The sequence below is a fragment of the Nyctereutes procyonoides genome, unplaced genomic scaffold (assembly GCF_905146905.1).
Source record: "Nyctereutes procyonoides isolate TBG_1078 unplaced genomic scaffold, NYPRO_anot_genome, whole genome shotgun sequence".
Lineage (NCBI taxonomy): Eukaryota > Metazoa > Chordata > Mammalia > Carnivora > Canidae > Nyctereutes > Nyctereutes procyonoides.
Genome location: NW_026575133.1, coordinates 11,214,153 through 11,229,625, shown reverse-complemented (window position 1 = coordinate 11,229,625; position 15,473 = coordinate 11,214,153). Strand labels below are relative to the sequence as shown.

General features: G+C 38.5%; 1 protein-coding gene across 1 annotated transcript in view; it reads left to right on the top strand.

Annotated features, from left to right (window-relative positions):
- The window catches only part of SORCS1 (sortilin related VPS10 domain containing receptor 1), a 495,004-nt gene that overhangs the window by 342,838 nt on the left and 136,693 nt on the right, over positions 1–15,473 (top strand).

Genomic DNA, 15,473 nt, shown 5'->3' with positions numbered 1-15,473 from the left:
GAGCAGTTAGCCTTCCTGAGTAATTCAGTAGCCAAGGAAAATAAGTTGCCTAAGAGAGAGGAACCCAAGGCAGATGCAGCGTACAGCCACATCAGCCACACCTTCCCATTCACCCTCACACCGCATCAGTTCCTAGGCCAGCATATTTATGTTGCCAGCTGCAATCAGGCTCTTCCTATAGTAACCAGGGCAGCCTAGAATTAGTAAAATTCCTGGCTGTCCACATTGTTTTCTATTTCTACACAAATAGTGAGAATATCTCAATAATAAGAGCCACTTTTCCAATATTATCTTTTTTAGAATTGCTTTCTTTGTTGTGATTATTGAAACCTATGAATCACAAACTTACAGCAACTGAAATGCTACAGTAGTTTTAAACCTGCTTTTACATGATAAAATGACGTGATCCATCCATTCCATGTAGTGACAATGATTTAGGAAAAATAGAAAAGGTCACTTTCCTACTTGTAGTACTTTTGGTGTAATTAAAAGATTTGGGTATAATTTTTTTCTCCCTAATTTTTTATTTCAAAGTAATTTTACAATTAAGAATTGCAAAAATAAGACAGAATTTTCATGTGATCTTCAGTCAGCTTCTCCTAAGTTAATATGTTTTAATGACTGTGGAGCACTATTTACAACTAAGAAATTAATAGTACTAAAAGGCTGTCAACTAAACTAGAGACTTTATTTGGCTTCCCCCAGATTTTTAAATAATATCCTTTTTTTTTCTGATCCAGAATCCAATTCAGAACCCCACATGGCACTTATTTCTCACATCTTTAAGTCTCTTCAGATCTGTGGCAGCTCCTCAATTGTTCCTTGTCTTTGATGACCTGGACAATTTTGAAGTGTACTAGTCAGATATTTTTTAGAATGTCCCTCAAATTGGGTTAGTCTGATAGTTTCTCATGATTACAGGATTATAGGTTGTTGGGGAGAATATCACAGAAATGATTTGCCCTTCTCATGACATCATATCAAACAGTGCAAAATATCAATATGTCTTTTTACCAGTGATGCTAACCTTGATCACTTGATTAAGGTGGGATCTGCTAGGTTTCTCCATTGCAGAGTTACTGTTTTTCCTGTTCTGTACTCTATTGGTTAAAGGCAAGTTACTAAGTCCAGTACATACTCAAAGGAGGGAGAATTAATCTCCAACTCCTGGCAGGAAGAGTATCAAAAATTGTATGAACATATGCTAAAAGCACTACAATAATTAATAAATATTTTGGGAGGGATACTGTAAAGCTATGCATTTCACTCACTAATTTCAATATTCATCAGTGAATTTTGCCTTCAGCAATGATTTCTCTGGTGTCCTAATAGAAATTTTCTATTTCTATAATTTCTTATATATGTATTAATTGGAATTCTGTAAGGAATAATTGTCCCATTTGACCATTTATTTATTTATGCCATCGGTTAGTTGCTCAGCTAACAAAGTGACCAGAAAAAATGGTGAGTAAGCCCAATTCTGGATTATGTTTGTTGTCTCTTCTTCACCTCAGGGACCTCTGTGCTCTCACTCTGAGCTCGTAGGCACACAATCCCTGTTAGATGCCAGTATGCCATTAAGGCATCACCTGCTAATTAAGGGCAAGATATTGCTGTCTAATAAAATTATTTTTAGAGGAACATTTTAGGGTCTGACCTGAGATGAAGATCTCAGAACAAAATGGATTTTCCTAATGATGTAGTCCCTTTACTTGTCCTAGAGCAGAGGATTCCTCACCCCTGAACCTATAGTTCTGGGGTCCCCCAGTTTGTTCAGTTGGGCATCTCACACCACCTACACCCTCAGGAGGGCTACTTGGAGGTACTCACCATTACATACACACACACACACACACACACAAACACATACACACACACATACATTATTCCCCCTTTCCCCATCTTCTTTGTCCTAACCAAAGAAAAAAGCAAGGTTTTCTGCTCCCCATCAAAAAACAAACCTCTGTGAAACAGGACTGACCTCTGTTGTTTAACAGCGATTTTAATTCCCCAAACAGGGGTGCCTGGCTGGCTCAGTTAGAAGAGCATGTGATTTTTAATCTCAGGGTTGTGAGTTTAAGCCCTATTTGAGTGTAAAGATTACTTAAAAAATTTTTTTACATAAAATAAAATCATTAAATCCCCAAACAATTCAGGTTCCAAATGAACTAATTAAAATATATGTATGAAAAGACAGCCCAAGAAGTGGATAAATATCCTAAACATTTCAATCATTCTTATAAATGAAAACTTGACTAAAAACATCTCTGTAGATCTAAGACCCATGAATATGAACAGGAAATCTATAAAAGAAAAAAATAACATAAAAAGGTTGAATCTCACAAATAGGAAATTAAAATTAAAAGGGTTTAAAAATTAAAAAGGCTATGCCATTGGGCAGCCCGGGTGGCTCAGCAGTTTAGCACCACCTTTGGCCCAGGGCCTGATCCTGGAGACCCGGGATTGAGTCCCATGTCGGGCTCCCTGCATGGAGCCTGCTTCTCCCTCTGCCTGTGTCTCTGCCTCTCTCTCTCTCTCTGTGTCTCTCATGAATAAATAAATTAAATTTTAAAAAGGCTATGCCATTTATTAATCTATTAAAGGGATAGGTTTTTTGAGAAGATAATACTTAGCCTTGTGAAGGCTTGGAAAATGGACACTCATGTGCTCTTCTGAGTGTAACTTATGTAAACTTTCTGGAGGACAGTTGGACAGTTTATCAGGAGTCTTAAACAAATGTTCATTCACGTTGAATTAGCAAAATTCCCTCTTTTAATAATTCTGCCTATTGAAAAACTGAGAGATAAGAGAGAGATGCAAATATTTACCTACAAAGATAACCAGCACAGTATTATGGATAGACACGAGTGATAGCCCATGGTCAGCCTATCAGTTAGGTAAATTACAGAATATTGTACAGCTGGCAAAATAGTCTGCTCCAATATTATAGTATGTTTTGCTGTGCGGTGCTGATGGTATGATACAAAAGTTGTTTTTTTTTTTTTTAAAAAAAAGGAATGCCTACAGAAACATAAAAAAGTACTCTGAAGGATCAATGACAAAATGTTAAAGGTGACTGCTTCCAGATGGAAGGACAGTGTGAATGTTTTATTTTCCTTTTTTATACGTTGGTCCACTTTCCATTGTGTTTTAAATGAAAATGCATTATTTTTCCAATTAGATTCCTGAAAGCAGTGTTTTTTAAAGAAATTATGCCAATTATAAGAATAATATATGCCTATTTCCCAGCTGATGGAATTTGGGGTGGGTGGTGGGGGAAGACCAACAGGAATGTGACCTGCAGCATGGCCAGCTAGAAGGGAATCTCTTCTGTCCTCTCCCTCTTGTCATCCTCCTCACATCTCTACCCTGCCATCTACCCCTCTTTTCTTCAAGTCTTCTCTTCCTCATCTCCTCTTTCATAGCCTCTCCCTCCTCTTCCTCAACTTTCCTTTCATTCCAACTTCCCCTCCCTATCTCCCACTCTTCTTTCTGTTGCTGTAAGATGTTTTTGACTAGAACTGTAGAATTTGCATCACTAGCAGAGTATGAATTTTTAAAGAAATTAGAAGGTGTTTCTCATTTTCCGTCATCACATTTGTTTCCTTGGCCACGCAGTTTAATATGAGTTCCAAGGCCACTAGCACAGCCTTCAAAGTATTTTCACAGGTTTTATCATCACGATATTTGCCCAGTTCCAAATCTCTGCATACCTCGTACTCAAAACTCTAGAAATTCCTTGTAAATAAGCAGAGTACTGAGGAGAGTAGCTGCCATTTGACACCCCAGGAACTTGGGCCCGTGCTGTGAGGATGAATCTGATTTCTTCATTATCCAACCAGATTCTGTCCTTGTTCCTTTACTAGCTCTACTGTGACTGGGTCACTTTCCCTTCTACATTGAGGGGCTTGTGAGCTCGAGCCTCTTGGGGTATTTTTTTCTGCAGTATCTATAATACAACAAAACAAAAGAATGTGTTTGTTTCATAACAGGCTCAAAAAGTAGAGCAGAGATGGGGCACCTGGGTGGCTCAATGCTTGAGCATCTGCCTTCAGCTCAGGTCATGATCACGGAGTCCTGGGATCGAGTTCACATCAGGCTCTCTCTCTGGTGTCTCCATGAATAAATAAATAAAATCTTAAGAAAGAAAGAAAGAAAGAAAGAGTAGAGCAGAGCTATTCGAGGATGGTTAAACAAGCCTTTGGTGAGGGCTGAGGATCTGGCAGTCTAGTGTGGAGACTAACATTGTGTTTCTCACAAGGGTCTAAATCTATTAGTTATTTTCAAGTAACTGCAGAGAAGCCCCTTCACACTTAAAGGCTCTGATATTTGAGGATCTAAACTAAACTTATTTGCAAGCTATTTCCAGACTCCAAGACATGGCACTCTCTCAAATACGTGTAGGCCCATGCAAACCTAATGCCCACCACACATGTCTCAGTTCGTGTGGGTGGCTCTAACAAAATACCACAGACTGACTGGATGGCTTATAGACAACAGAAGTTTCTCTCTCACAGTTTGAGGGACCAGAAGTCCAAGATCAGACTGCCAGCATGATGGGGGTCTGATGAAGGCCCTCTTCTGGGTTGCAGATGGTTAGTTACCTTCTTGCCATGTTCTTCCATGCTAGAATGGGCAAGGGAGCCCTCTCTGGCCTCTTGCACTTGGGCACTCATCACCTCCTAAGGGCTCACGTCCTAATGCCATCTCCTTGGAAATTAGGTTTTAGCATATGAATTTGGGGGAGACACAACCAACCAAGCCATAGCAGCCCATGACCCTTGTAGGATGTCAAATTATCTGAATTGTTCCCATCATCTCTCCTTGTATTTCCAGTATAAGACATACACATTGTCTTTTGAGTCAACAGTGTCTTTGTGGAGACACTAAGGAGTTAAGAGAAATGAATTATTTTTCATGAGAAAGATCATCGGAGGGAGTCATGAACCTGGCTTAGTATTTCTTTCTTTCTTTTCTTAAAGATTTTATTTATTTATTCATGAGAGACACACACACAGAGAGGCAAAGACACAGGCAGAGGGAGAAGCAGGCTCCATGCAGGGAGCCCGATGTGGGACTCAATCCCAGGACTTGGGGATCATGCCCTGAGTCAAAGGCAGACACTCAACCGCTGAGCAACCCAGGTGTCCCTGGCTTAGTATTTCTAGCCTTGATGCTGTTTGAGTGGTGTAACCTCGGACATGATATTTATTGTCTTGAAGCCTTGACTTCCTTAATTGTGACATGTGCTGTTTGGACTACTTCATCTCTAAGAGACTTTTCATCTCTAAAGGACCGTTTGATTCATACTGTTGACAATAGTGATGCTGCACCTACTCTTTTCTTGTACCCTTCACAACAATCTTATTTATTTTATCCTTTTTACAGATGATACATGGAGCTGTAGAAAAATTAGAGAGCCTAGGTTCCAATCTGATTATATCATTTATTAGCTACATGCCCTTTGGCAAGTGACTTGCTTTTAGAGCTACCACCACCTTTGTTATCTAGTCATTATTTTTCCTCAGTTTGTGTCATGTGTGAATTTTGTAGGCACACAATAGATATTCTTATCCAAGTTGTTGACAGTTGATGAGCAGGATGCCAACAGGGGCACAGCCTTGCAAGCCCTGTATGATATCGATTCTACACTTAACAGATGGACACCAGCCTTTGATCAACACCATATGACAGTAGTGTTTTTGATGTAGTTAAACCATCTTATAGTTTGTATATTTTTTTCTACACAACTTTCAATAAATGTTGTTATCACCACCTGATATATATATTTATGTTTTTTTGTACCTTCCCTACCTTCTGTATGGAAATGGAAGCTTCATGAAGTACAGGCATTATCCTCTATTTAATTTACTTCCAAGCCCTCAGCACCTTAGAATTGCCTTTGCATATTATTAGTAGTCATAAATATTTGTTGAATTCATTCATTCATTCATTCATTCATTCATTCATTAAACTTAATTGAGAATCAGTTGTCTGCACTTCTGGGTGCTAAATATTAAGGATAACCCATGAATCCACAGTCTAGAGCAATAGTCTCCATGGTGAGGTAGCTGCAGCAGTGCCCCAGGGGTGTACAAAATGATTCATTGAGATGTAGGGAGAAGATACTATAATTCCTGTGGGGTTTGGCTTTTTTTTTTTTTTTTTTTTTTTTTTTGGCTATTTTTACTTTCTGTTTTGTGTATATTTTCTTACATTAAAGCATAAGCACACTCGTACATTTCCTCAACTTACACCCAAGAAATCATCATATATTGGCATGTCTCATTCTTGTTTTTCTTCCTTGGTATGTTTAAACTAAAACTTTGGATATTACTGTTTTTGGAATTCCCTAATAGAGAATAATTTCTCTGGGCCAAATTCTCTCCAGCAGCAAAATGTTCAGGTTTCAATCCTTTTATGCTGGTTTGTTCTACCTTCTAGTCTGAAGACTTTTGTCCTTGACAGAAAGGGAAAGAAAGGGGAAGTGGTAATGTTCTTTCATCTCCTGTCTTCTCTTAACGTGGTCTCTCTGGTCCTAAGCCTGATGTGGGTCCACACATTTTCCCTTTCACTCCAAATTTAAGAACAACACAAACACACACTTCCTGGTGTCCTTAACATTGTTTTCTCCCTGCCATAGCTCTTCCACAGCACTAGCTTTCTAAGTACTCATAGGAAGATAGTGGCAGAGTTGTGAGTAGTCTGAGATTAGAGAATATTTCAGGTCTCCTCTCCATCCTAACTTCACTCGTTCCTTATCTCTATCCTTTTGTGACTGCACACATTGATGATATGTCTCCTCAGACTTTGTTTTCCAAACTGAAGAAACTTTCTTGTTGTTTGTAATAGTACAGATTTGTTAATATTAATTATAAGAGTAATGCATAAATATGTTGTAAAAATTTTTAAATTACTGATAAGGATAATGATCTCTTTGTCACCCTCAATTCCAAAACCTCTCAGAGATGGCTATTATTATGAATTTTGTCTGTGTGTTTCCAGTGTTTTTTTTTTTCATTTATTATGCATTTTTGCTCTGGGTCAATCAATAGACAATGGATAGACAAATTGGATATTTTCATTTAATAAACTGCAGTAAAGTAGTTAGAGATCTAGCCCATTAATCTTATGTTCTGGCATAGAACAGTCTCTAAAATGGATTAGAGTAAAATTAACAAGTTGCTAAAAAATGCACAGAGTATGATAACACCACAGTTTGAAAAGATAAAAAGAAACCTTATTTTTAAAAATATTGTGAGCTACTCTTTCACCTCAATCCCAAACTGTTTGATCATTTTCAGTATATTTCTCTGTATCTCACTGGCACTGTGATTTCTGTTTGAGGACTGGACTGGGATCTGGTCATCTTCCCTGGTGCCTCTCTAGATCCCCTCATCTGTATTCAGGGAACAAGGAAAGCAAGGAGATGGGTCCAAACAGTGAGGAAATAAGAAAATGGGAAATGAATCGATGGTTTTGGGAGTGAAGCCATTAAAATAAAGGGAAAGTGGGGTGAGGGGCAGTACAGCAGAATGGCTTGTCCAACTGACTTAGATCTGGTCTTCTGATGTCTGAAGAAGCATGATGCTTGTTGCTCAGTATCGCTCTTGCAACTTTCACTTTTGTTTTCCACCATACACTTGGTTCAACAAACATCCTTATTCCCTTACTACCTTCCTGAGCTTTATGTATGCCTTCATTCTGAGTCAGATACCCCATTCCTCACCTTGCTCCTATAACCACACACACCCACACACCCACACACACCCACACACACACACATGCACACTCACATACACTTTGTTGCAGACATCATATAATTCAACAGTTAGGCTTCTAGTTTGAGGGAGTAAAGATGGCAAAATGCAGAATTTGTTGTTCCTGTGGATATTGGCCCTGCTGATTCTCAGTAGCCATTATGCATTTAAGAAACAAAGCATCTCTTTGTTTGTTTTTGGTAGTTCTATTTATTTATTTGTAGCAGTTATCTTTGTTCTGGGAAACCACGGTGACAGTGTGGATCCCAGAAGAAATCAAGCAAGCCTATGTCTTAGGATTAAGAGAAAGAGGCAAAAATGACACATTTAGGCAGCTTTTTAAAAATATTTATTTTTATTTTTATTTTTAAAGATTTTATTTACTTATTCATGAGAGACACAGGACGGGGCTGCAGAAACACAGGCAGAGGGAGAAGTAGCCTCCATGCAGGGAGCCCGACACGAGACTCAATTCTGGGACTCCAGGATCACGCCCTGGGCTGAAGGCAGGCGCCAAACCACTGAGCCACCCAGGGATCCCCTAGGCAGCTTTTTATTATTTTTTTTTCTAGCCCATTTTCCCTAGATGGGAGGAGATGAGACCTCAGGATAAGCTGCTTTGTTCTAGAATAAGAGTTCTTGCATTCACCAGGACTTTCCTGATGATCTTTATCTTGACAGCCTATGATGCCAGGGGAAGGGGAAACTCTTGGCTACAGAAGAGGAAATCTAGAGAGCCAGCCACTAATACCTGGACAGGTTTTGCTTCTCTCTGGGGCAGATAGAACCACTTGCTTCTTTGGGCTTCATTTATGGAGAGAGCTTGTGAGAATATCATGCTCCTTTGAAACAAAAAGAAGACAGGTGTCTCCAGCTCCCCAGCCCCCACTAGTCTGCAGATTCCTGTTCCCTCTTCCATATACCATTAACTGCAATTCTAAATCTGAATAAATAGGTGCTATCCCGTCATGGTGTTTATTTTTTAATACCTGCTCTGCGGTTATCTATATCAGGACATTTTGTGGCTCTGCAGCATTTATTGAGCACTATATTAAACTGGTATAAACTCAGATAAAATGCCAAGAGAATGATTAACTAGTGACATTTCTGAGTTTCTCTGTAGAAAACGTCTACAAAGGCTGCATTTGGCTGATTGCATTTCAGAAGGCTGATGTTGCACTGCTAATACCACGGTTTACTATACCAGGGATTGATTGCTTTATTTGCATTCTTAACTCTAGGAGTCCTTAGATTTTATTCAAAAATGGCTCCTCTGTGGGAACAGCAACTTAAGATACTGGAAACATAGATGTGTGAGGCTGGCTTTGTCTTGTTTTCAACAACAGAGCTGGATCTAGCATGGCCTGAGGGCCTTCACCTAATGCTTTAGGTGCAGAGGGAGGCCTAGACTTATATGAGGCCAGTTCTTCCTTTTAGCTATATATAGTCTTGCCCATTTAACTTATACTTTAGTAATATTTCATGGCTTGTAGGATAAAATGAAAAACCTTAGAATGATGCACAAGATGCTTTGTGGTTGGATCTCTGCCTAATGTTTATTTTCTACTGCTGCTCTGAAAACATTAGATCTGTTGACTTGCTAGTAGATGCCTTTATGTGCCATCCTCTCTCTGACCTGCAGATTCATCTTTACTTGCTATTCATCTCTAAGGAGAATGTTTTTCCACTCCTTCTGTCCATTGATCTTATTATTGCATATTCTTGAAGATGGAATTCATTTACTGTAAAGGAGTCCTGGCCCTTCCTTCTCCCACAGGTTTCTATCTGCAAGTGAAAGATGATTCCTCCTAGGTCTTCAAAGAGCACCTTGATTATGAAAACTCTTGTTTCATGGGTGACTATGGAGCTCCTCCTTAGCTCAAAAGTTCTTAGGAACAGGGAATCCATAGCCTTATTCTTACCATATATTAGGGGCTTGGAATGTTTCACTGAATAAAAAAGTGATTTTATTCATATAGTTGCTCTCTAGGTGGTTGACTCTTTTTTTATCTTTTGATTTATGATGATAAATCATGTTGATAAATCATATTTGCTAACGGGGGACCCGTGAAATCTCAAAAAATTTTTATTAACAACATTAGCTTTAATTTTCAAGTGAGTAAAAAAAAAATTAATTAAAAATAAATAAATAATTAATTAATTTTCAAGTGAATATTTACATTCCCTATCTACCTCCTAAAATAAGAAAGGAAAAAAAAGAGAAGAAAGAAATCTGCTACATTTCTGAACCCTTGCTATCTACAAAGGATCTGCTAAGTGCTTTAAGATATATATTCTAGGAAGACTTATTTTAGCTTTGTTTTATTGATTAAAACAATAATAAAAGCACAGAGATATTAAGTAACTTGCCAAATTTCACATATACAAATACATTGATAAATGCTTGCGGGTTGGTTATATACTTCTCCTTTTTCCAAAAGTATTCAGTAAACATTTATTGAATGGGTATACATGCCATACATGGTGCCTGGCATGAAAATACAGAAATGTTTGAGCTCATCAGTCGGTAAGGTAGGGGTAGACAGATGAGTCATTAATTGAAAATCTATGCTATGCAAAAGTATGTGCTTGATTCTGGGAGTCTCAGGAGGAGTAACCAACTTAGTGTAAGTGACATCTTCACTGGAAAGTCTGTTTTCAACTTCATATATCTGCTGCTGAGCCTATAAGAGTTAAGAAGGCGTGGGGTGCATATATCTTTTAAAATTAGTGTTTTCTTTTTCTTGGGGTAAATACCCATTAATGGAATACTGGATCATATCTATTTTTTAATTTTTTGAGGAACCTTCACTCTGTTTTCCACAGTGGCTATACCAGCCTGCCTTCCCACCAACAGTACATAAGGATTTCTTTTTTTCTACATCCTTGCCAACACTTGGTATTTCTTATGCTTTTTATTTTAGCCACTCTGATAGTTAAAAATTAACTGCAGCATTACTCGTAATAGCCAAGGTATGAATGCAACCCAAGTTACCATTGGTAGGCGAATGGATAAATATGTGGTATATGTATACTATGGAATTTTACTCAGCCTTAAAAAAAAAAAAGGAAATGAAATCTTGCTATTTGCAACATCATGGATGAATCTAGAGGTCAGTCAGAGAAAGATGAATACCATATGATTTCACTCATATGTAGAACTTCAGAAACAAATGGGTGACGGGCACGGAGGGGACACTTGACAGGATGAGCACTGGGTGTTATTCTGTATGTTGGTAAATTGAACACCAATAAAAATTAATTTATTTAAAAAAAGAAACAAAAAAACCTTTTTTAAAAAAGATTTATTTATTTGAAAGAGAGAAAGAGAGAGAGCACAAGCAGGAGGAGTGGCAGAGGGAGAAGCAGATTCCCTGCTAAGCAGAGAGCACAATTGGGGCTCAATCCCAGGACCCTGGGATCAGTCCTAGGACTCTGAGGTCATAACTGAGCTGAAAGCAGCTGCCTAACCAACTGAACCACCTAGGTGCCCCCAAAAGTAACACCATTACATACAGAGAAGAAACTGGTGTTTGCCAGAGGGACGGTGGGCTGTAGGATAGGTGAAATAAAGTGATGTAAGAATATACTTATCTTGATGAGCACTGAGAGATGTATAGGATTATTAAATTATTTTATTGTATACATGAAAATTAAAAAAACAGAATAACAAAAACATTTTTTAAAAAGGGTTAAGAAGGCCTACAGAATGGGAGAAGATATTTGCAAATAACATATCAGATAAAGGGCTAGTTTCCAAAATCTATAAAGAACTTATTAAACTCAACACCAAAGAAACAAACAATCCAATCATGAAATGGGCAAAAGACATGAAGAGAAATCTCACAGAGGAAGACATAGACATGGCCAACATGCACATGAGAAAATGCTCTGCATCACTTGCCATCAGGGAAATACAAATCAAAACCACAATGAGATACCACCTCACACCAGTGAGAATGGGGAAAATTAACAAGGCAGGAAACAACAAATGTTGGAGAGGATGCGGAGAAAAGGGAACCCTCTTACACTGTTGGTGGGAATGTGAACTGGTGCAGCCACTCTGGAAAACTGTGTGGAGGTTCCTCAAAGAATTAAAAATAGACCTGCCCTACGACCCAGCAATTGCACTGTTAGGGATTTACCCCGAAGATTCAGATGCAATGAAACGCCGGGGCACCTGCACCCTGATGTTTCTAGCAGCCATGTCCACAATAGCCAAACTGTGGAAGGAGCCTCGGTGTCCATCGAAAGATGAATGGATAAAGAAGATGTGGTTTATGTATACAATGGAATGTTACTCAGCCATTAGAAACAACAAATACCCACCATTTGCTTCAACGTGGATGGAACTGGAGGGTATTATGCTGAGTGAAGTAAGTCAATCGGAGAAGGACAAACAGTGTATGTTCTCACTTATTTGGGGAATATGAATAATAGTGAAGGGGAATATAAGGGAAGGGAGAAGAAATGTGTGGGAGATATCAGAAAGGGACACAGAACATAAAGACTTCTAACTCTGGGAAATGAACTAGGGGTGGTGGAAGGGGAGGAGGGCGGGGGGTGGGGGTGAATGGGTGACGGGCACGGAGGGGGACACTTGACGGGATGAGCACTGGGTGTTATTCTGTATGTTGGTAAATTGAACACCAATAAAAATTAATTTATAAAAAAAAAAATAATCAGAAAGTCAAAAAAAAAAAAAATAAAAAGGGTTAAGAAGGATCCCTGGGTGGTGCAGCGGTTGGGTGCCTGCCTTTGGCCCAGGGCACGATCCTGGAGACCCGGGATCGAATCCCACGTCAGGCTCCCGGTGCATGGAGCCTGCTTCTCCCTCTGCCTGTGTCTCTGCCTCTCTCTCTCTCTCTCTCTCTCTCTGTATGACTATCATAAATAAAAAAAATAAAAAAATAAAAAGGGTTAAGAATGTAGAATAAGGGTAGAAGGGAATTCCAGAGACCCCAAATACACACACACACTTGCTAAGACATGAAGACTTCCCTGCCCTTCTGTGAAATTTAGTTCAAAAAGGGAATTCATTTTCTCAAATAGACACACAGGCAATATAAAGATATATTAGATACAGCCACCTATTGCCTTCTTATATAATTAAAGGACCCTGAATCAAAATTTTTCATCTCATACTGCAGAGAGGTTCTTTTTGAGTCCCAGAATTGAATAACCCAATATATCAGATATTACAGTAGATACTAACCAGTGTAAAAATGTTGTCTATGTGTTTACTGAGGAAACATTCATCTCTATGCTCTAGTAAGCACAGAGAATTTGGTGATAATAAAACAGAGCGCCTGCATTGTGGGAGCTCAATAAAGTAAAAGGGGCATTTATGCAAAGAGATCGAGCAAACCATTATGAACCACGACAGGAATACATATATACAGGGCAATCTAAAAGCATAAAGCAAGGGTGTCCAACCCTTTGTGCTTAATACCAAAAGTCAGACTTACTGTCATGATGGATACACATACTTGAAGACATTCTTAAGCTCTCACTGCAAAAAGAAGATATCAAGGGAACATTTTGGATTAAATTTTATGTTTATGCACTTTTAATTTGCTGTTATTTTTGAGCCTTATTGAGGTGTAATTGACAAATAAAATTATATTTAAAGTATACCATGTGATGATTTCAGAAACATATCCAGTGTGAATGGATTTCCACAACTGAGTTAACAGATCCATCATCTCACATATTTACCTTTTTTTTCTCTTTTCTTTTTCTTTTTCTTTTTCTTTTTCTTTTCTTTTCTTTTCTTTTCTTTTCTTTTCTTTTCTTTTCTTTTCTTTCTTTTCTTTTCTTTCTTTCTTCTTTCTTTCTTTCTTTCTTTCTTTCTTTCTTTCTTAGCTAAAGTTATACTCTCCTAACTAATTTCAGTTATACAATAAATACAGTATTATCAATTATACTTACCTAGCTGTACATTATATCCTCAGGTCCTATTCATCTTATAACTGAAAGTTTGTATCCTTTAACAATCCTGCCCCATTTTCTCCTCCTGCCAACCCGTGAAAAACCACCTGTTATCATTATTGTCACCATTAGTAAGCAAAGCACAATAATTGGTCATAAAATAAACAGATAACTGCTGAACACCAGGGCCACAAGTAGAATGTATAAATAGGCTAGAGAATGATACTTTGTGGTCAGCTGCGGTGATGTGCTTCTGCAAGGTGTCTGGTCAATGACAGGACCATTAAAACCAGCACCTCTGCGGACATTTAGCATTGTTTGGCTTCAGCTTTTGAGAATTTACCAGGGCCATGAAGTAAAAGCAGTAATAATTCTTTATGATCTGTGACTGCAGATCTAGAGGTCCTCCCAGACTACTAGGAAAAGGGATGAGCCTAGTAACAAATAAAAGTTGTTGGAAACATTGTAGTTTGACTTTAAAATTTTATTTTGTTGTAGTTGTTTTACTCCAGATGGGGGAAAAAAATGGCCAGGGTAAGGGGATTTGGTTAGCCATAGTAGACTCCAGAGAAACAAGGGACTCGGTTTTGTTCCTGTCTCTTTTTGTGAATTGATAAGAGCAGAAACATCACATGAAACAACAGATCCTGTCTTTAGAAATAACAAAAGATCTTAAGAGCCAACTGCTATTATTGATTCAGAGCCATGAGCACATGGAAAGATGCAACCTAATGCAGAGTAATTATTTTGTCTCCCATTGACACTCACCATTAGCCAAGCAGATAGGTCTGCATGCAAGTTTTTAACATGTGCCTCTGGGATGCTAGCCTTCTCCTGGGCATCATAGGTGCTAGTCATTTTAAGGAAGAAACTCAGGGCAACAGGCATGGTGAGAGATGAGCAGTTTGTAACTATCCATGAATAATTTACAAAAAACAGGTGCTACAATTTCTAGTTTGAAGGTTTTTAGGGAGCTTGTTTTCTTTAATATCACGAATGTGGCTTTGTCAGAAGAGGTCGCCTATGGATCCAGTCAGTGCTTCCGTGTGGGAAATGGAGAACCACCATCCCTAGACCAACAGGTGCTCTAGTACTTGACTGAAGTGATGGTCAAAATGTCACCAACTGCCTACATTCAGATTCCAATGATGTGAAGTGGCCAAGGGCTGGGCCCCTGTCTCCTTGAGGAAAATTATTAAACCCATTAGGTTTATTATTAAATCCTTATTAGGCCATTTCTGCTGCCTGGAAAAAGAAAGCAGGGTGTAATGTTTCAAGCACAGACTCTGAAATTCAGGCCATGCATCAATCAGAGAAAAGTTACTGACAGTGATAATAGGGCCTTTAGGAGTCTTCTTTCTTAAGATGAGGGTAGACTAACCTAGCTATGCTTCAGACTCTTTGAGCTGAGAAAATGAGTTCAAATAAGAAGAGTGCTAGGAATGCCCTTAGGACAATGATTAATTTACTTATTTCAAAGAGCTCACAGACCATTATATACCCCCTCCTTCTGTTCATTTCCTTCCTTCTTTCATTCAACATTTGACTATCTATTATAGCTCAGGTAACAGAATAATTATTTTCTACTTAATATGGCTCACTGCAAGATTACACTAAATAATAAGTGCCTCCAAGGCATTCAAAATAGACTTTTATTTTGCTTTTTATTTTATTTTACTTACACATATAGTTTCAGGCATGTATCATTAAGTGAGGTGCATCTGCATTTCCTCACACTGGTTCAACAATACAGAGAATGATCACCCTGTGCCATACTGCCCA